Source organism: Onychostruthus taczanowskii, unplaced genomic scaffold, assembly GCF_017590055.1.
Source record: "Onychostruthus taczanowskii isolate IOZ18803 unplaced genomic scaffold, ASM1759005v1 scaffold23, whole genome shotgun sequence".
In the NCBI taxonomy this organism is placed as follows: Eukaryota; Metazoa; Chordata; class Aves; order Passeriformes; family Passeridae; genus Onychostruthus; species Onychostruthus taczanowskii.
Window position 1 is genome coordinate 3,845,172 of NW_024499573.1, and position 21,405 is coordinate 3,866,576.

Here is a 21,405-nt window from a genome sequence, read left to right on the forward strand (position 1 = left end):
TAAAATGATTCTCCATTTCACAAAGTCTACAAGTGAGTAGGATCAGCAAAATTATGCAAAACATCCTGCTAGAAGAAGAAATGTAAACTGAGCCACTTACAGAGAGGAGCAGGCTGCCAACTTAATCTGATTCTACGACGACTGTAAACATGTACTTTTGGAACGTGAAGCGATTCACATTGCCACAGATGCCGTCAGAGAAACACAGCAACGTGATTAGGTATTCTGCACACGGGGAAAATCCGGCAGATGACCTGCCGCAGCAAACACCAGACCTCTGCGAGCACACACCAACTGTTTTGACTACAGGCACTTGTTAAGCACCAAGTTTCGGTCCTACCAGTTGGACACCAGAACTGAACCTGTGCCAAGAACAACACGAGCTGAAAACGGCTGCAGGGTTTGTTTTTTTTCCCCTTTTTCTTCTTTTTTTTTTTTTTTTTTTTTAATAATAGTTGATACAACTCAAGTAACTTCAGAAATGAACCAAAATTAAAAGCAGCAAAACCCACAAGTGAATATTTAGAAGAGGACACTGAATTTTTACTTCCTTGATCCAGGGAAGGAGAGTGTTTGCGTAAAACACAGTAGGATGAACCTGATGTTTGCCTGGAAATTCTTTTATTTATGGAATAACCTGGCATTTGTCAGGATCATTATAAAACACATGAGAAATAATCTCTAGACTATCACTATTTTACATCTATGTGGCCAAATATCTTAAAAATGGCAAAATTCCATGAAGAGCCACACAGAGCACTTCCCAGAACACTATTATTCCTCATGAGTAAAAAGCATGAAAAGAAAGAAGAGTCAAATGGAACTCCAAAAATGTTTCAAATATTGCAATTAATTATCCTAAATGTAAACTGAAACTTCTGGGTACTTGCTGCTTCTTTTATAAGGATTCTGAGATATAAATATGAAGCTCCAAGGTATCACTGAAGTATCAGACAGACAGGAAAACAACAGAAGTGTGAATACCCTGCCCTGGTGACAATGTTAGTCTTCACACCATTGAGCAGGAAGACCTAGATTTAACTGTAGTGTCAAGGTCTGTTTCTACAGCTATAAAAGGGGATATTAATGATTTAGTGTATTAACTTGATTAAAAAAGGAATTGAAGACTTAAGTAGGAATTCATCACTCCTGTAATGACACAATTCACATGTAACCAGCATTTGCCACCTGACACATTGCTACTGCAGAAAAAATGACAATTTTCAACTCTATATTTCTCAGCTCAGCAAGGCCAAAAATCCCCAGGCAAAAAAGAAGTAACACAGCAAGTGAATCTTGGGTACACACTTTTCTGAGTGACAGCTTACCAAAGAAAAACAAGGAAAGCTTATGCACAGAAAATTCACATTCTTCTGGAAGAGACGCTCAGGTAATTCCAACATGAAACAAGAGTCTGAGCTAAATACCACCTCAAACCTTCTGTTCAGCACCAGAAGGTCAGCCCTCACCATCCTTTTGCACTGGTATCTTACTACCTGCTGACCCACATCCCCACTATTTTTGTACTAGCACTTAGGGCATTATCAGCCCTAAACTTAGGACAGACATATCAAGTGAAATGCTAAAATATTTCTAGCAATCAAGCCACAGTACCGTCAAAGGTAAATACGGCCAACAAATCAGAATTTTGTGGGTGATTTTATATGTGAGGAGAAATCTTTTATTTGGCTAATGCACAAATTTATAAACAAATCACTTATTCATTTATTCAAACACCCAACTTAAATAATTACACTCCAGATTGTTGCAAAATAGAGGAAAATTTAGTATTGTCATCCTCTCATTCTTTGTACCATGTAATAGACCTGTTCCCTCAGGCAGATCTTTCACATTCAAGGCTGTCTAATGACACATATTTTTATTCATTTATACTTATGAGGTAAAATATTTCACTGTATCTCTATTTTCCTCTTTAACTACTTTTACATAACAATAACAAAATAGAGTGATTTATGTACATTATCGCTTTAAGGACTAATTAAATGTTTGCCCTCATCTATCATAAACCAGAAATGTTTAATGTTTCTTTAATGTTTTACTTAATCAAAAAATATATAATGTCATTCCTTTTTATTGTTAAGAAAAGATAAGCCATTGTAGACTGAGATGGTTTGGAAAAAAACAATGCTCTACTACGACTCCAAGAAAACAGGTTATTATTCTTAGGTGACATATTCTTCACCTGGTTGTGTGAAAAAACATGACACCAGATTTTATTCAATACCAAGCTCACATATCATAATCTCATTTTATCATTCCATACAAATAAATCCTAAAGAAATAGTAACTTCACTGAAACTAGCCCAGAATAACATCTTTGCAGGACTTGCATATAGGCTGTTGTTTAAACCTTCTGGCTTTTTCTGTTACTTGGGATGCAAACCAAGCACCTGGTGAATCAATGTATTTCTTAACAAGCTGTTTTTTAAGCACAGAAATAATGGACTTTTTCTATAAATTTGCAGGTCTGAATGGTAAATGGCTCCATCTCTTGTTACCCTGAGCTTCTTTGTCCCCCAGCAGCCTCATCATTTCATCCTGTATCCACAGTCTTTGTCCCTCTCCCCAAGGGATAAGCTCTGTTTGGTCTGCAGGTAGACGTGTGCCAGCTGTCAGTACAAGCTGCAAATGTGCTACTACCACATGGAATACTGTTCTCTGGGCCACATTATTTAAACTATCTCCTCACACTTGCTGATTTTCACAAGACTGCTGAAACTTTGGATTTTTGAACCAAATCATCAAAGAGCTAAGAATTCTCAGACAAAAGAGAAAATAGATACAATCACGTAAGGTTTATTGATATTATTATTTGTATTACTAGTAGCATTATTACAATAATTATAATATTTTTGGAAATCCAAGATAAAATCTACATGTGATTTTTTTTTTACTTGGTTTTTTGTTTGCCATTCCTCGTGGGTATTCCAAGGCATCAAATTAATTTCCTAGGAATATTCTGACGTAATTTCAAAATCCAGGTAACCATACACATCTGCCCAGATCTGTATGCTTGGGACACTTGTTTTCAAAATTAAATGAGCCTACATTTAAGTTTCAATTGGCTTTATCAAAACCTGCTACAAAAGCAGCATAACTGTCAGTTCAGAGTATTTCCTCATTCCAGACATTTTAGATAAATCAGTTCACTCATCTTTCAAGCACATTATTTGCCAGAGGTAAGAAAATCTATTATTTAGAATGCTACATGAATAACCACAAGTGATAACCCCTTAGTACACAGCTTTCAAAAAGAATGTGGAGAAACAATTCCTGAAGAGGTCACTTGTTCACGTTTCCCTCATTATATACAATAGCTCTCACAAAAAAAGAAACCAAACTCTTAACCTTCTACAGAAAAAAACTCAAGAGACAACACTGAAAAACATACTCAAATACAAAAGTGGGTTTGTAGGGCATTTTCAATCTGTTCCTCTCCCTTTAAAAAACTCTTTAGTTCTGTATTTACATACAGCTTCTTAATTCTAAAGTTGGTTTTCACTTTAACTTGCATCATTTATGACTTCTAACTGTGCAAACTAAAGAAACTCAGACCTAACTGCACATGAATGAAATAAATGCAAATTAACCTCTTAAGAGTCCAAATGACAACTACGTCATATTCTATCTCTTCACACACCTCTTGACCATTCATCCTGCAATGAACTTCTCATAATACAATTACTTCTTTTGGATAAACTATTTCTCCATTCATAATTTAACAAATTTCCATTCATGGCTTGTGATGAGAGTTTTTTACATTTACAATATTAAATGTCTGCTATACCTATCTATAGATAGATAGATAAGGGTTTTTTTTCAGATCGGTATTTGCTCAAGTTTTTTTTAAGTTGAGCTTTCCAAAGTTTGTTGAAGCATGGTCAGTGTTTCAGATGCTGTGTGAAGAAAGGCATTTTCCAAGGCCACACAGCCATTAGAGTGCAGATCTTAATTTAAAGCATTCCAAGTTTATTCACCCACTGATGCTGCCTCTGTTTTAGAATAATGTGGCAGGAATGACACAGGGAGTAGAGACAGGTGATTTCCAGTGCAACTATCTACCAAGGTGCATGAACACCTGTGCAATTCTGTTTTCTCTTCTCCCACTTCCAATTCCCTGAATAAACTGTCATCCAGTGCAGATGGCTCTAACTTTCCATGGATCTGCTCAGAAGCACATATGTATCATATTTTAGAAAAACCTGTTGAAAAAAAAAAGTGTAGGTCCTCACCAGCTGAAGACACAGGATGTTTTTCCTATGAGGCATTCTAATTACTTTCTGTAAGCTAACAGAAAACCAATCTCATTAAAGCAAGGCCAAGCTCAACTCAGAAAAAATCTTGTGAGTTTTAACACGGAGAGTAAGCAAACAAACCAAGATGATTAGAAGTCCTACTTGAAGCAAATCCATACAAATGAACCAGTTTTACCTGAAAACATTTAACTACTATATATGTAAAAGGATGTCTCTGAGGAGAAGCATGCAATAAGTATCTTTCCAAGGTATCAAATGTTTCATGTGTGTCAGTCATTTTTGGTTTAAACCCCAAGAGTTGATGGGAGCATATGTAAAACATTAGGATGATTATTTCCTACTAGGACTTAGCTGGCTTTTTATAGTGCAAGAACCTGGTTTCACCCATGCTTGGTGTAACGTTTCACTTCAGGTGGGAAGATATGAATAGGACATATGTTTGCCAAGACATGAGAGTAACCCTTGGTCAGCCAAGAAATGACTACAGAGAGTAAGCTTGGAAGCTAACAGGAAGAAGAGAAAACAATTTTAAGACAAGGATTTCAAAATGGGTTATTTATAGAATCAACACTCAATTATCCATGGTCAGATTATCTGTACCAGAGATGCAGAAACAAATCAGCTCCAGCTGGGCTCATTAGCAGAGGTGCAGCTCGGTGCAAACGTCCCTACATTTCTAGGGACATTGTGGGTTTAAAAATTACACAGCATCTTTTTTTCAGCATAAGACAGAAATTCTTTTTTCAATCTAAAGTGAGTCACTCCAGTTGTTTCTGCATAGCACTTCCAAAGGCAAGAGCACTGGGGAAAACGGCAAAGACTTCAGACAAAGCCACTGCCTCGCAGTGTTACCCCCACACTCTGGGTCCCAAGAAGTTTTATGAACTCAGGCACAACGTCAAGCCTGAGCTGGCTGTGTGCATTCCTGCATTCTGTGTCAGGGCTGCGGCCTCCGGCAGGGAGCTGGGTGCAGACAAGCACCAGATACTTATGACAAGGCAGGAGCCAGGCACCAGCCAGCATGGCAAACAGCAGGAACCCCAAATACAGCTGGGGTGGCCTCTGTGCAGAGGGACTGAGCCGTGAGATCCCTTGAGATGACAATTTAAACTTAAGTCATTTAAACCAGATATTGTGAATGAGGGAAAAATTAAAACAAGTACTTTTCTGACTTCAAGAAAAACACAGCCCCAGCAATATCAATCCAGCTTGAAGCTGTTTTCCTGGCCACAATGCCAAAAATGTAATTGACAGTGAAATACAAAGGTAGATTTAAAAAAGGGAAGGAAATGGAAAAAATCCAACATGACATTTTTTACCTACCAATTGCTTCCTCTGAATCAGACTATCTGTGTTCTTGCTCAAGGACTGAAACCTTTCTCCATCTGTCAGGAGACAGCAAACTCCAGAAGAGACTATGATCTTCTGGAAGTTGTCCCTTCTCATCAAATTCATGTTCTACAGTTGAAAGAAATCCTACTGTTTAGAGATAACAAAAGATACTTCTAAATTGGAAGAATTTGAGATTCAATTTGGTTTTTTCCAGCAATGGGAGTCACTTAACCAAAGAGACAGGGAAAGGACAACAAGCAGGATACTGGCATGGTAAATCTCAGCTATAATCAACTGACTCCAGCTTGATTACAGAGGAGGAACTAAACTCTGTATTTGGCAAATGGATCACAGAGCAAGTCTTTTCTAAAGCTTTTTGCTGAGTCTGACAACTGTTAGCTAGACAGTACAGCAGATTTAACCAGCAATGGCTAACAAGTGAACCAAAACTAACCATGCCTGAGCTATCACCCCTGGGATTTGCCTACTGTATCTAAGTACAGAGAGAAAAAGGTTTATTTACACTGAACTGCTCAAGTAGTTTCAAGTGATAGCTAGAAACAGAGGATCACTAAGTGCAGGATGAGACAGAAAAAGAGGGTTATCTATCCTATCAGAAGATGATTGTAACACTGGGGAAAATCTGCAGGTCCTAAATCTACAACCTTATTACCCCCCTTCTTTTCCTCCTCCCTAGTCCCAAATTCCTTGACTTTCTAAGTTGCTTAAGGTCTGAAAAAAAGTAATTCAAGGAAAAAAACAGTTCAAAAGCACATTCACTATGATAGCTATTACTTATAAGAGAACTCTGGCAGTTTTATTTGTTCTTATTTCTCCTATTTCAGATCCCTAAATGCCTACTGCATAAAAAGTGATAGCAGTGGCAGTTACAAAAGGTCTGCTGTCTGTCCTTGCTGTTTTGCCTAAGGACATGAGGTCTAGTCTCAGTATTAGGGACTAAATATTTTGGAAGGTATAACATTCAGCAAAGAAAACCAGGGAACAGATCTTCTGCTGTATAGTATTTGCAAGTCTCGTGTATGGTATTTATCTTGGAATACACACTAATGAGGACAGCAGCACAAGCACTACAAGGGAAAAGACTCAATTACTGTAAACAACTGGGAACAAAAGACTGTTAAACATTCAACAATCACATCAACAGAAGGTTTAGAAGTCTTTACCTCTTGTTTACTGTAACAAGATTAGGTCAAGCTTCCCTCTGTCTCTTAGCCTCATCAAACTAGGGAAGACCATAAAAACAAAACCACTGCACTAACTCACTCATTCACTGAAAAAACTCACTGCCCTGCTCAAAGTATCGGAAAGATACCAAAGTGTGGGGGCTACTGCCACAGTAAAAGCCAGCCTGCAACTTCCAGCTAATTGGCTGCATATCTGTCAAGCACATACATGCAAACCACATTACATAAACTTTCTGCTCCCTTACTTCTCCTCCCACTCCAAGATATCAATTCTAGCCAAGAACTTGATTAGCAACAGACTATGAAACACTTTCAGGGAACATCAGAAGTGGCACTTGCAAAAGGACAGTGAACTTCTATGGCCTGAAGGCCCCAGAGCAAAGTGTGGCAGCTGGCATCAGGCATTGCATGTTACAGCTGCAGTCATACCACGAACCAAAAAGAGATGCAATTTCTTTTTCTGCTCTTCTTCCCTTTCAAAACACTCGTGGCACACCTTTGGCATCAATCAGGTATTAATCCATGGTTGAATTACAGTGTATGGATGGAGACCAGGCATATTGTATAACACAACCTTGAGTCTTTTAGCATTTGCTTCCTAGAATAGACTGCTCTCGCCCTGCAAGCACGGTGTGTATTGTTGTCTCCAGATGTAGCCTCATGGAGCCAATATACTGAAAAAGGCCTGCTGAGCCCTCTTTCACAAGCAATCTCGATTCATCCTTTATCAGGGACCTCTCTCTTGTTAGTAATTTTATGCCAGTTTAGGAGCTGCAATTATTATATACTCTCCCACCCCTTGCTGGCTAACTGTAAAACCAGACTACTTTTGCAGGACTTCTGTCTTCCTCTTCATAATTACCTGTCAAAATCTGGTACATAGTGAGTTTTAAACAAATCATTCTATGCTGGTTTTGTATTTTAATTAAATATAAAGCAACACTGGTAAGATACCTTGGGACATTTCTCACTTTACAGAAATCAGAGCTCATTTAACGGCCACAGTATTTCACAGACTTAGACAGACACCTCTATCAGGTAACACTGGTTTCAAGTAAACAAGTAGGTTTTATTTTTTTCCCTGAAAAGTATAATGAAGTTTTCTAGTGTCATTTAGATTCATAACCATTTAGAAAAATGTAACAGAGATATAGAACTGTCTGTTTTTCTCCTTTTAAGTTCATTAGAACAAATAGAGGGAGAATGTAATCCATGCACACAGCAAGTAATCCAGCTGTAATTCATACCACAGCATAGCAGAGGTAAAGCGGTAATACCAACATTAAACCCGATACTATTTAGCCCTTAAAGTTTGCAGGTAATCCCTCTCTTTCCAAGAACTGCACACTGAGAGAAATCAGATATATTCAAAGAATAATTCAGTATCATTAAAGTTTTAAATGAGATTTAATTTTTTCAAATGAAATAATTTAAATTGAGCTTAGACATCTAGAGCCATATTGAGGCTTCCAAAAGGAAACACTCAGCAACTGCCTTATTCTTCATTTAAAAAGCTCTATGGAATACATATAGAACATACACAAAAAAGTTGACAGCTGCCAATTCCAGAGTCAGCAGTTCCCCACTAGCATATTTTGTTTAAACTACTTTGGTACCACTGTCATGTTATTAATCAAATCTAAAAAAATAATTTAAATTTAAAAAAATACTACCCATTACCAATGTAATCATAGTTTGCATTATTTTTTTAACCACATTGCCACATGTTAAATATACCCAAAAAATGGCAAAAGAAAACATAGAACATACAAACACATACTTAAGGGAGAAATCAAGGTAACTTCTTCCAAATATGGCTCTTGCTAAGTTTTTAGTTACCTGCATGCATTTCTCTTTAATCTTTCTGAGGCTGCACCAAATGGAGCTCAGAGTCTGCTCTCAAGCTAAAAATCTTAGCAATAATTTGTGTAGATTTGTGCAGATAAAAATAAAAATCACAGACTATATTAGATTCCAAGACTGTAAGCAACACGAACTATCATATCTGCAAAACAGCATGCTGATATAGTTGGGAAAAAAAGTAAAAATAATCACAGTACAGATAACCAAGGGTCAAAGTTCTGGTTATGCATGAAGTTTCAGTATTGGCACTTCCTGTTCTGAGTCTAAAATACTCATAATTAAATCTATTTTCTCCTTCTTTGCTAAAGTAATGAACTGCTATTCTCTCCTCTCCTTCATATGTCTACACCTGCTTTGCTCCCTTACATTACTGTGAACCACTAGGCCAGTTTTAAAAGGTCTCCGGTGCGCAGGAGGCATTGCCACACTCAGTCTCGCAGGCCAGCGCTGCGCTCAGGCTTCCTGCACAGGGCTCAGCCCGGAGCGGGGCGGGAGCTGGATGCCATCCTCGCACCCTGCAGCGCCTCAGCTGCATCGGACACCGCAGGCGCTGCCGGCAGCCCTGCAACACTTGTCACCTCCCTCCGCACCGCGCAGGTATGAAAGGCTGTGGGTGTTTTTCTCCAGCAACAGCTGTGTCCTACAACCTCGTGCGGCTCCTACACCAGGTCTCACGCCGCTCGAGCACAGCGGCAACAAAGCAAGGCAGCATCTCTAGCGACCCTCACTCACGTTCAGCCCGCCCCTGCAAAACCCACCAGCAGCACCTTCCCCTGGCGCGCTGACAGCTTCGCCTGCAGGGCTCCGGGCCGTCCTTCGGCGGGGGCCGCCGGGCCGCAGGCGCCGTCAGCGGCCGGGAGGCTGCCGGGAGCGGAGGGCCGGGAGGAGGCGAGCAGCGAGCCGGGAGGGGGAGAGCGGCGGGCCCGGAGCTCCCCCTCCCGGAGCCGCCGCCGCTGCCGCCCGCTCCCACATCCGTCTTTCTGCTCCCTATTCACGCGACGAGCAGGGAAAGCCCCAACAGCGAAAGGTCAGGATCAGCAGAGTTAAATGCAAAACTCGTTTCACTTATCGCCAGATTTCCCCCCTGAAAACTCGTCAAACTTCTAATTGTCTTTTGGAAGGCTTAGGGAAAGTCAGTCCTTCAATCAACAGTGCCACAGCTTCAGCTACGCTGGCAAGGATACACACACTGTCCACATAAACTCCAAATTCAGGTTCTGAACTCCACACAACAACGTATGGTAACTGGTAATAAAATTTTAAGCTTCTGAGGATCTGATTATCTTTGATTTTTACACACTGGAGTACAAGCGGACCAAGCAGATTAAGATCCTGTTACAGTCAGCTGCTGGATAAACACAAAGGTCTTTATCACCTATTTTTCTTCTTACAAGTACTCCGTACTCACAAGTATGCACATATCAGAGCTATGGTGTCACCACCCAAAATAAAAAGTTCAGTCAACAAACTGAGCTTTGCTGTGGCACAGCTCTGCATGTTAAAGCATCTCTGTGCCAAACCCTCAGCCAGCTGACTGCTGCTGGAAACGGTGGGTTCCCCATTAACCAGAAATACTTCCTTTGGCATAACTCTCAAGATTTGGAATGGCAGTATGTTTAATGTTTAATGATACCATTACAAGTAATTTGTTTCAACTATATTTAAATGGGCAGCCATTCAGCTCTTCTCACATACATGCAACTCCTCTTGCAGCTAAGGAGTTGCTGGCTTGTCCACTAAACCCAGTCAAACCCAGCAATTTGCAGCAGACCAGCATGGGACACCAGTTTAAATGCAAATTTATTCTCACAGCTGTGTCCAACACGAAACATACCTACAAACACTAGCTCACACTGCAAGGTATTTTACAATGTTTCACTACTAAATTCCATATATTTGAACACATACATAGAGTGGTGTTCCCCAGGAAATTAAGCTAAAAGTTGTTCTCTGGAGTGCTGCATTCCCTGGCTGTGCATCCTCCTAACTATGCAGGGATCCCAGTGGGGCGGGAGCAGGAATGGCCCCAATTTATTCAGGTTTCTATCTTAATCACAGAATACTCTGCCTGAGGCCTTGGAAGAAGATGGGGAGTGTGAAAACAGAACCAGAACTCTCAAAGATTATTTACAGTAAGTAAGCTCTTCAGAGGGCAGTGTGGGTCCTCCTGGAAGTGATTTCAATCGGACAGAAGAGAGAACTGGATTCAAAATACCCTGACCCACTGGACCCAAAAATGGAGCCCAGAAATTTAGTCAACAGATCTTTGAAGGTGCATAACCAGTTGGTTTGTGGCTTTGTTTGGTTGCTTTATTTAATTTGAACATGGGACTCGTAGTAAAAAATAAACCACTATATTTTTGAGGCATAAACCCAGCTCAACAAAATAGCCCTGAATGCTTCTGGGATTCGTGTTTAGGAAATCATTCACTGCAGGTGTACATGCCTCACAGAAGAGGCAATCACTGAAGCCAAGGAATAATGAGACACAATAAAATATGGAAGTATAAATAAGCAGAAGAAACAATAATAGGTATAGAAATAATAGGCAAGTAGTATCAACACGCAGATAAATAAGACAAATAGGTACAATGTTTAAAACTGACTGGGAAAAAAGCTACCAAAAATGTATGCTCCCAGCTTAAGCAGAGAAATAGAAGGTTGAAAGGAACAAGTGGTTGTGTGGTATACCTCCAACACTTTATGGCGAGGACATTACACACTGCTAATACCTATTTGTATATCTCAGATTCATGCCTGTGGAGCAGCTGTCAAAGCATGTTGTAACACAAAATCCTGGAGATCCATGGGGCTGCAAGGCTGCTGCAAAGTGAATGGTGATGCTGCCCCACATCAGCTCGTGATAAAGGTCATATCAGAGGTCCTGAACAGCCAGTTAAGGCATTGAGTGATCATGAATATTTAGAATATAACACAGGGTAATGTTAGGGGAGAGTTAACTTCTATAAAAAACCAAAACAATGCATGAGAATTTTTGGGGGGGTGGGTGGGGAATATGCATAGTAACCATGCAAACAATCTAGCAGAAGTAAATTCAAAGCAATGCTTGCACTATCTGAAAATAAAAATACATCTTCTGAAAACCAAGGCTGATGTTAGCTTTTGTTTAAAATAAAATCAGGATCTTGACAGTTTTCTGTACCTTAATATTGGGCATCTCAAGTGATCCAGCAATAAATCACCTAAACCAAATGTTTCATGAAGTGATAACCAATGCTTTAGTTTTCAATCTAAAATGGGAAATTTTCAGCAATATTAAGACATATATTTAAATAGGAAAGGGCTTCTACAGTTGAGCTGAAGACCACAGACATTCAACTTATAGATTAACTTCTGTAAATAACTATCTTTATACAATGTGATACTAACAGAGACAGTTTGTGTTAATTGACAGACAAGTTCTACATTGAATCATATTGAGAAAAAAGCACATAGGAAATAATTATTTTCTAACTCTAGGATCTTAATACAGAAATTTCAGCACAGAACTCACAATCTGCAGAAAGGCTAAGAACAAAACTAATCAATAGTTAAAAGAACTATTCATTGTAGGTAATATGGGGGAAAGGTTTTTTTTTTGGATGAGGAATCACTTTCTTTGCTCATCTTGCAAGCTTTAATTAAGTGGCTATGAAATAAGGAGTGTCTAAGAATGATTCTTTTTAAACTTGTTTTCAGGCTATAAATGTGTTTCTGCTTATAGTAATACTACATACAAAACCATTAATAAGACTGCCTACTTACCAAAGCCCAGATACAGACATTAACTTGCCTCATGTGAGCATCAAGTTAGGATATCAGGGTGTATTTAAGCTTATCTTGAAAAGAAAACATCTAATCTCTGTAGTTAGATTTGGACTGATGAAATTTGGTTTGTGTCTATTGAAGAAAAAGTGATATGCCAATAGCACTTTATGGTGACTCTTTTATGCTGGGCACCAGAATACTCCCATAGAATTTTCAACATGAGGCCCAAAATTTAAATATTAAGTGCTTTCCTGATGGACACTGGCATTATCAGACAGCTTGCACATTTAAGCTGCTTGAACCCAGGAACACTTCTTAGTACCCAGCACACGGAGACCACCTAGTCTGGAATGTGTATTGGGACTAAAACTTTAAAATCCAGAAACAAGAGTGCAATCTGTTGGGAGTGTACATGTTTCTTGCTAAAGCTATGTGGGCCTAAAACAATGCTAAAATTAATTTTGCTTCCTTTTACTGCTAGGTAGGTCAACATGCAGGATTTTTTTTCCCACCTAGAAACAAGGCTACAGCTTTGGCAATTCAACACCAGCAAAACCAGAAGAGACTTCAGGCAAAAAACTTTAACCCAGTAAAACACCAGCATGTATATTTGAGTAGCAGTTGTATGAAGCGTTTTGGGTTTTTCTCTATCTGCATGTTAATCTCACTCTGAACCCCAAATCAGGTTTCTTATGTTTCAGTACCATGGATATTTCAGCACCAAAGGACAGAAGAGGAGTGTTAGAGAGAAATGCAAGTCAGAGTGCTTGAGAAAGCCAAAATTGTACTGATTTTGCATGTGGAGATTATCTCAGAATAACAGCTGATAATTTCTGCAAACATTTTATCTTAACCACATTTAGCAGGAAAGAAGACAGAGGACCCAGATCTCTATGAATTTCAATTATCCTGACTCAACTCCTCAAACAAATCAAGCATCTGATCTATTTTCAGAAGCACACTCAACAAAGCTGTGTTTGTGGCCTATACGACAATCCTTTTACTCTTAAAGCATTACAGACCTTCATAAACAAATCAAACTGTTGTACTGAGGAAGAGTACAAAGCTCTGACTAACAAGTGGCGCTTGAAAGACACTCAGTTATGCTTACATTACCTTACAGATGATACTATTGCTTCAGCAATCCAAACTTTTCACAGCAGCTCCTCCAGAAACCCCACAGGATTCTGGAGTCTTGTTTAATCTCGTGGAAAAATGAGGAACACTGGTCTACTTGAGGAGCGCCTTAGTCCTGCACAATCCACTCCTAAATCTATAAATTAGACTGTTATTTTTGGGAAATCCTAGAAGGACTGACATATATCCATATTCTGAGATAGTTCCTTATTTTTTCTGCTTATCATCTCCATGGATCAGAATTTTTCCACATTTGAGGCAGAGAACTCCACTCCCTTTCACTTGATTTCAGTCAGACATGCATGAAGTTTGCTCCATCCTACTCATAAAGAGATTTATGACAAACAGGGTTCTCTCCCTTTTCATACTCTATCCAGCCAAGAAGGTGTTGTCCATATAGGTGTCAAAATGTATGTGTAATAAAAGACAACCTACCCTCTGCTTTCTTAGGAAAACACCATCTTTTCAGAAAGTGTTTATTTAATATCTAGCCCAGGATTTCTTGTTTCTTGGTCGGACTCCCTAGGGGTTCCTAAAGACCAGTTTGTCTTATTAAAGATGAACTATCACAACAACAAAGTTAAGAATGAGTTCTGCTTCCATTTTGAGTTGGACACAGCTTTCTTGCTGTGAACCTTCAAACTAAAGCAAGGCAAGCTGAAGTACCAAGAAGTGATCCACTGTCTTTCCAAAATAGCTAGAGTTAATACTGTGTAATCATGTAAAACCTAGCCTTTGTTCTCAGTTGCTTATAAATGACTTCAAACACTTGGGCACCTCGCTGGTGCCATGGGTTCAGCAGTACCAGTGCAGGTGGCTCAGGTACTTCACTTAGGTACACATCATGCTTAGGTACTTCTGGGATAACCAGTGGAACTAACCCAGCAAGGAACATACATCCCTCCTCCTACACTTAAACCTCAATTCATCAAGTGAGCTCATGGACACAACACATCTTCAGTACTTCTGTCATACAACTGTTTCCACTGCTCTATGTCTCTAGAAGTTTTTGAGTATTTTAAAATAATATTTACTAACATAATTTATTGATAATATTTACTAATTTAATAATGCTAAATGATACACAAAGAGTTAATGAATTCACAAGTAAAATACACAAAAATAGTATTTCTTAAAGGAGCAATGCTGCTGTACCTTGAAGTGGTTTCTGAAGTTTATTACCTTTGTCCTCATACACACACTGCTTCCTTAAGGTGTTACAGGGTCTCAAATGTATTCTTTAACTACCTACAGCAAACAAGAACAAATCTGTTGCTTGATGCATGCAATGCTGCTCATGCCTTCATAAGCTCCCTAACATTCTATTTCTTAGCTGTGAAATTCCACAATCACAGGTACTAGTTGGTATCTCCTACTGACTTAATTCAACTGATAATAAAGGGTTTATTTCAATTAGTCTCACATTAGAATCAGTGATTTAGATTTAAATTAAATTCACATAATTTTCACGTCCTCTGGGTATGCATGTTTTGACAGTACTGCAAAAATGTGCTGCAAGTTGCATAGAAGTTGATTGAAACCGTCAAACCAGTATTTAATTGCTTGCTGACATGTACCTCAAAAATAGTCCAGAGTGGATTTATCTGAACATAGGAAAGCACATGCAGAAAACACATTTTAATGACTTCTCCATGCACTGAAGAAATCCAGGTTTTATTGCTACATTTTAAATTACTGAATCAAACACTACAGCTTTTGCCTGCCATTTGCTGTATTACTACACGCATCACCTCAGACTTTGATAATTCTTTTTTCCATATAATGCATTTTATAAAATAATACCTCCAAAATTAAACAAATATCAAAAAGAAGTTTTAAATATAAAAATTTCCTTACTTCTTTTGTTCTGATCCCCAGCCTCTGAAAAATCTGTAACATCTGTGCAGTCTCATTAAATACATATGCTCAGAAAATGTACAAGAAAAGCAATTCATAAGCAATGTGTAAAGTTCACTAAATTTTTACAGAAACTTTACGCAATCTATCATTTCTTCTCTCCTGATTTTGGTGCTGTAGAAGGCAATATTCTGGACATGTAGTCCAGCAGTCCTCACCACTTAAATCTCATTTTCTCTAATTTACAATTTTTACTTTAATCCTTATCAGTCAGTAAAGTTTTAGAGTTGTCTTCTAGACTTTCTATGTCTTTTTTAACAGGCTTACTTCACACATTAAAACCTACTCTTCACCACATCCCTCTTTAGGGCTGCGAATTCCTGCTAGAGAAGAGCGCTTTTGGGAGAAGGAAAAAAAAAGAGAGAAAAAAAAAAAGCATGTTGCCACCAATTCTTAGATCATAGAATCACAGAATAGTTTGGGTTGGAAGGACCTTAAAAGTCATCCAGTTCCAACTCACTTGCCACAGGCAATGGAACCTTCCACTAGACCAGATTGCTCAAAGCCTCACCCAACCTGACCTTGAACACTTCCAGGGATGGGGCAGCTACAGCCTCTCTGGGCAGCCTGTCTTACTGTAGAGAATTTCTTATAAAAGCTAATCTTAAACCAGCCCTCTTTCAATTTGAAGCCATTCCCCCCTGTTCTGTCGGTACGTGATCTTGTAAAAAGTCTCTCTCCAGCTTTCCTGTAGCCCCCTTGGTACCAGAAGGTGCTCCAAGGTGTTGCCAGAACCTTCTGTTCTCCAGGCTGAACAACTCCAGCTTTCTCAGTCTGTCTACACAGCAGAGGTGCCTCAGCATTGTGGTCACTGGCCCTCCTCTGGATTTGCCCCAACAGGTCCATGTCCTCATGATATTGAGGGCCTCAGGTCTGGATGCAGTACTCCAGGGGTGTCACCTGAGAGTGGAGTAGAGGGGGAGAAGCACCTTCCTCAACCTGCTGCCCATGCTGCTTTTGATGCAGCCAAGGATATGGCTGGCAATATATCAAGCTAGTTATGTAAACAGCCTGTAGGTACCAACTTAAAAAAAAAAACCCTCATATCTGAACAGACACAGTCCAGAAAAAGACCACTTTAAGATAAATTCAAATGGTAAATCTTTCATCTTCAAGGTCCGGTGTCCTTTTCAAAAGATATGCTTTTAAGATAGTAGTTTAGAGAAGATAGGCAGAGCTGAATTAATAATTAACAATTGTGGCTGCTGTTCCCTGTGCAAGTGCTACTCTGAACCATGCATTCTGAACCATGTTTTTGCCTTGCACCATCTCTGCATTCACCTGCTGCCCTGATGGGTGAGCTTAGCTTGCTAAGCAGAAAACTAACCAAAGAAAGGGGAGAAAGCTGCTAAATCACAAATAAATAAATGAACAGCTTTCTCCTATTATTCGGTACTAAGTTGAATAGTGTCACTGCAGGGTGAGATGAGCAGCAGGGAAGGAACAGGAACCCTGGGCTGGGTAGGAAGGGTGAGGTGTGAAGAACGTGCTCTGCCCTCCACAGCAGCATGCACTCAGATCCATTTAGGACACCCTGCCACAGTGATAGTCAACAGAGCTGCAGAAAGGGCACTGATGTCACCAACAGAGAAAACATCCCAGAGAGATGATCATGTTTTAAAGCTACTGGAGGTTTTGCTGCTGTTGAAAGAAGCTCTTTCTTGTTTATTTTAAAAGGACCATGGTTGCCACTTGGTTATCAGTCCTCGATGTAAAAGAGCTCTTGCACCTTGTGACCTGTGGCTGCTCTCACAGCTGAGTCTCCAACCCATCTTCTCTTCCTCCAGTCTTTACCAATCGAGGCGTAAGAGTTTATTCTCACAAAACACCACTGACCACTGTCCTGTTTCAGTGTTATTCCGGGAAACAATAGCAAGTGTGGTAGTCTGGAATCAGCTGTGTGATACTTGTACCACACTGACTGGTTTTAGTTAACCTATCTGCATTCAGTTAGGGCAGCAGAGAGGACAGAGTAAGAATGAGTAACTAACTAATATTTTGAGAAATGTGATGAGGGTTCTGTAGAGAACCGGATAAAAAAATGAGAGAAACTTCACTATCTTTGTGTATCATCAAGAAAAAACAAACCTTATTTTAAAGAACAAAACAGTAGAAAAACTTACACCTGCTGAGCCTACGGAACACTGCAGAACCTACTTCATCAGTGACTTCTGCATATCTCAGAAATGACTATTAGAGAATTAACAGAGAGTATGAGAAATTTGTTGTAGCAGTTCTCTGTGACTTGGGACTCAACACTATTATAATATTAGTACCTTCCTTGAGAGACTAATACAGTTCATTAAAAAATAAAATCTAACCCTGACAATAAAAATTCTGTATAATCTAAACTTTAAAATAAAAGCATTATGCATATTTCATTTGCCCTGAAGTTTTCAAATATGTACTAGAAATGCAACTGCTGTACTATTTATTTTCTTAGTTACTTAAGCCATTTTTTTAGTTAAAATAATTATTAAAATAAAATATTTAAGAAAAATAATCTCACTACATTAAAATTAAGTTCTACATTTAAACGAAGTTTCCCTATACCAAAACTGACAACATGGAATAAATAAAACATAGGTTGCCCATCAAAAACAAAAAAAAACCAGGGTGCAAGATGGTGTAAAACTGTTAGTAATGTTCATATGCAGCACAATCGAAGTGATTATTGCATTTCTTACAACACTACATGAATATTCCACACATCAGGAAAAGAAAAATCACAAAAGCAAGAGACATAAGAAAGCCTTTCAATAATGTAAGAACAGATGGATTACAGTGTTAAAAAAACAAACTGCTACAAGATGAGACCTTTTCTGTAAATGGCTAATCCACATTAATAAAACTACTACTAAACTTCACTGCAGGTAACAATTTACTTTAGATTAATATCACCTAAGCCAAAACATATTTTAATGTAACAGCATGGGTTACATTTTAAAACAGTTTAGTCATTTTAGCCATCAACACAACCCAATGTTTCTAGGAATGCAAGTCATTTTTATTAGGCAGCCAGCTGCAGACATTGCTGGAACTAGAGTTCCAGAAAAACTGGGAAAATTACCATTCATATGCTTTCAAAAGCTTCCCAAACACATGAATGGAAGCTGTGTTTGAATGGCAGAAGTCAAACAATTTGGAAATCAGATTAAAGGAAATAAGCAGTGATTTATTTGCAGCGCGTCTTTTCATTCCACATAAAAACGCTTGTGCTTAGTGACCAAGATTTGGTCCATACTTACAAGAAGATACTACTGCAATGATGTATTATGAAATAATCTCTGAAAAAAAAAATTAACTAGGAGCAACTGCTTTAAAGAATTACTTTCCTGCACACAGCACCAGGCAGTGATGACTAATGGGGAGAGGCGCTGCTCGGCCAGCTCGGTCCCACAGTGTGGGGGAGGCACTGCATACCAGGGAACGCTTGCAGGGAATGCGAAGCAGATACTCCTGTATTGCAGGGAGATCAACGGGGCAAGTAAAGCTGCTCAGCCTTTCCTCCTGTATAAACTGCTAAATTTTAGTGCAATCTTATGAAAACTCCCTCTATTTCGACATGTAAAGCTAATACTGAATAGGTTTCTTACACATAGATGTCTATACTGTATTCATCTGAAGAAAACTAAGTCTAGGTCTCGGTATCCATTACGCATGACAAAATGTGCAAAGCCCATATGACAAAAACTTAAATTTTGTAATAATACTGATTCTCAAACTTTCATAATTCTTCCTTTTTACATGAAAATCAAACACTTTAGGCCACCGTACAGCTGCCTATACAACAGCTGGAAGCTGTCATTCTTCAATTCAAACAAGTTATTAATTATTACAGCTTTACCCAGCAACAATTCTCAAGAATATTTCTAGGTGATATAAAGCAACTTCTTGTTCTTAGTTTAAAAAGCAGAATTTAAGTTCTTTTAAATAGGTATACTTTTAAAAAAATAACAATAAAAAAGACAATGTTTCAAAACTTCTGAGAATATCTTCAGGTGATCTGAATGAGACACTTCATACATCCTATTACTGTTTCTAATCACATAAGAAGTAGAATTAGCTAATGTTATGTTGACCACACTTTATCCTCTCAAATTTCAGAGAATTTAGATGGAGGCTCTTGGCAGAAATTTTGTAGACTTGGAATCCCCAAGCCATTTCTCCCAAATAAGATCAGTACACATCCTGCTAAGCAAGGGGATCTCAAAGAAGTCGTCTATATCTGCACAACATAACATACCTGTGCTATAACCATGGTTCTGCTTCCTCTTGGATGGTTCAGTTATTTAGGAATACACTGACATTCCCAAAACTAACCATTAAATAGAATATTTTAAAACACAATTGGGAATGATTTGTGTGGTTCAGCTGAAGCTGATCTTTAAAGTGAAACATATAATAGAAATGGGAAAAGCAAAGCCTAACAAGTAAAACCAGCTTAGGTCAACAATGATGCTGTGTCATCCAGTGTAAATGCCTAATGTGAACTGCACGGAAAAAATAATCCTACTTGAAAAGGAAAGAAAGAAAAAAAAGAAGAAGAAGGGTCAGACAGGGTGAAATAGAGCCTGTAAAAGCCCAGAACAATTTGCAACACAAATACTGAGGAGCAAGCAGCTTCCTCTTTGAATGAAGCAAGGGTCTGACCCCTTCCTGTGTCACAAGTCCCTGCACTTATTATGCTTTCTACAGGCAGCAAAAGAAACATCAATTCTATCAGCTTTACAGACATGTGTGTATCAAAAAAGACACCATATTGTATTCCATCCAGTTTTAAAAGAGACAGAAGATGTATTTGAATGAGCATCTTCAGATCTTTGTTGCCTGAACTGCTCCATAACATTACTTGTGATGAAACAGCTCATAACCTAGACTTCATAAATAAATATTAACTTCAGTTTTTAAAGCAGATTCTGTAATAACCTAAGAACACAAAATGACTGCTACAAAATTTACAAGAAAAACACATGAAAATAATGGAGAAAATGGTACCTTGGAAACTCATGCAACTACATAGTGCGCCTTATGATGCTCAGTTAAACTACACTTTATGCATTTATTTCCTTCACAGACATAAAATGTCCAGGTTAAAATGTCCAGGTTAGATCTGCAGCTAGCTGACTCTTACACAGACACCCACAAGTTTCAGATTATTATGTTAATTGAAGCTATGACAGTTATAGTACTTTTTCAAAAAATGATAGTAGCAGTGGACCCCTTGAAATCCTGTCTGGACAGAGCTGAGTGAAGCACAGTTTGCAATCTGGCACAGCTAAAGAAGAAAAGGCTGCAAAGTGAAGGCATGATGTGCTGCTGCAGCAGAGGAGACTGTTGTGTTAGATCATACACACGTAAAAACACCACCTGTTTGACCTGTTTTACAGCTGATATTATGCAACTGTGACTGCAGAGTCAGTTGGCATTCGTATGTCCTTTGCCCATTAGTCAGAGTTTTCCAACAGATAATTCTAAGTGTTAAAGAAAATAATTTCATTGTATTTTATTTTTTGTGTTATATATATGTTTTGGGGAAGAAAAAAAATGTCAGTATAACCCTAAACATTAAGGTCTAAAACAAAAAAATCAAGATATTACACAATTCTAAAATGACATTATGTTTAAAAATTGAAAATATTTCTGTTTTATAAAATGCAACTATGGAGCAAAACATCGATAAAATATAAATAGTTAAAACAAAGTCTTGCATTAAATTAGGTGGATTTAAGTTTTCAGTAGAACAAATTTATTTCTATAGCTTGCCTTTTTAAAGTGTGGTACTCGAAGCTCTATGTATCATTTATTTGAACTTTGTTTCACCTCAGCGATACCATCTTGCTAGAATTGTCACTTTCAAACATAAGTTAAAATACAAAATTAAACATGAGTTATTTTCTTACTGA

General features: G+C 38.5%; 1 protein-coding gene across 11 annotated transcripts in view; it reads right to left on the reverse strand.

Annotated features, from left to right (window-relative positions):
* The window catches only part of ATXN7L1 (ataxin 7 like 1), a 110,277-nt gene that overhangs the window by 38,457 nt on the left and 50,415 nt on the right, over nucleotides 1-21,405 (reverse strand). Inside the window, exon 1 of one of the 11 annotated variants that reach the window (XM_041405368.1) lies at nucleotides 9,436-9,470. The exons of 8 other annotated variants lie outside the window; for them this stretch is intronic. The gene's annotated coding sequence lies outside the window, so the exon portion shown is untranslated. Of the gene's footprint in view, nucleotides 1-100; nucleotides 214-9,435; nucleotides 9,471-21,405 lie in introns of those variants that run through there. 2 more of the 11 variants (XM_041405365.1, XM_041405362.1) reach the window with 2 other exon arrangements.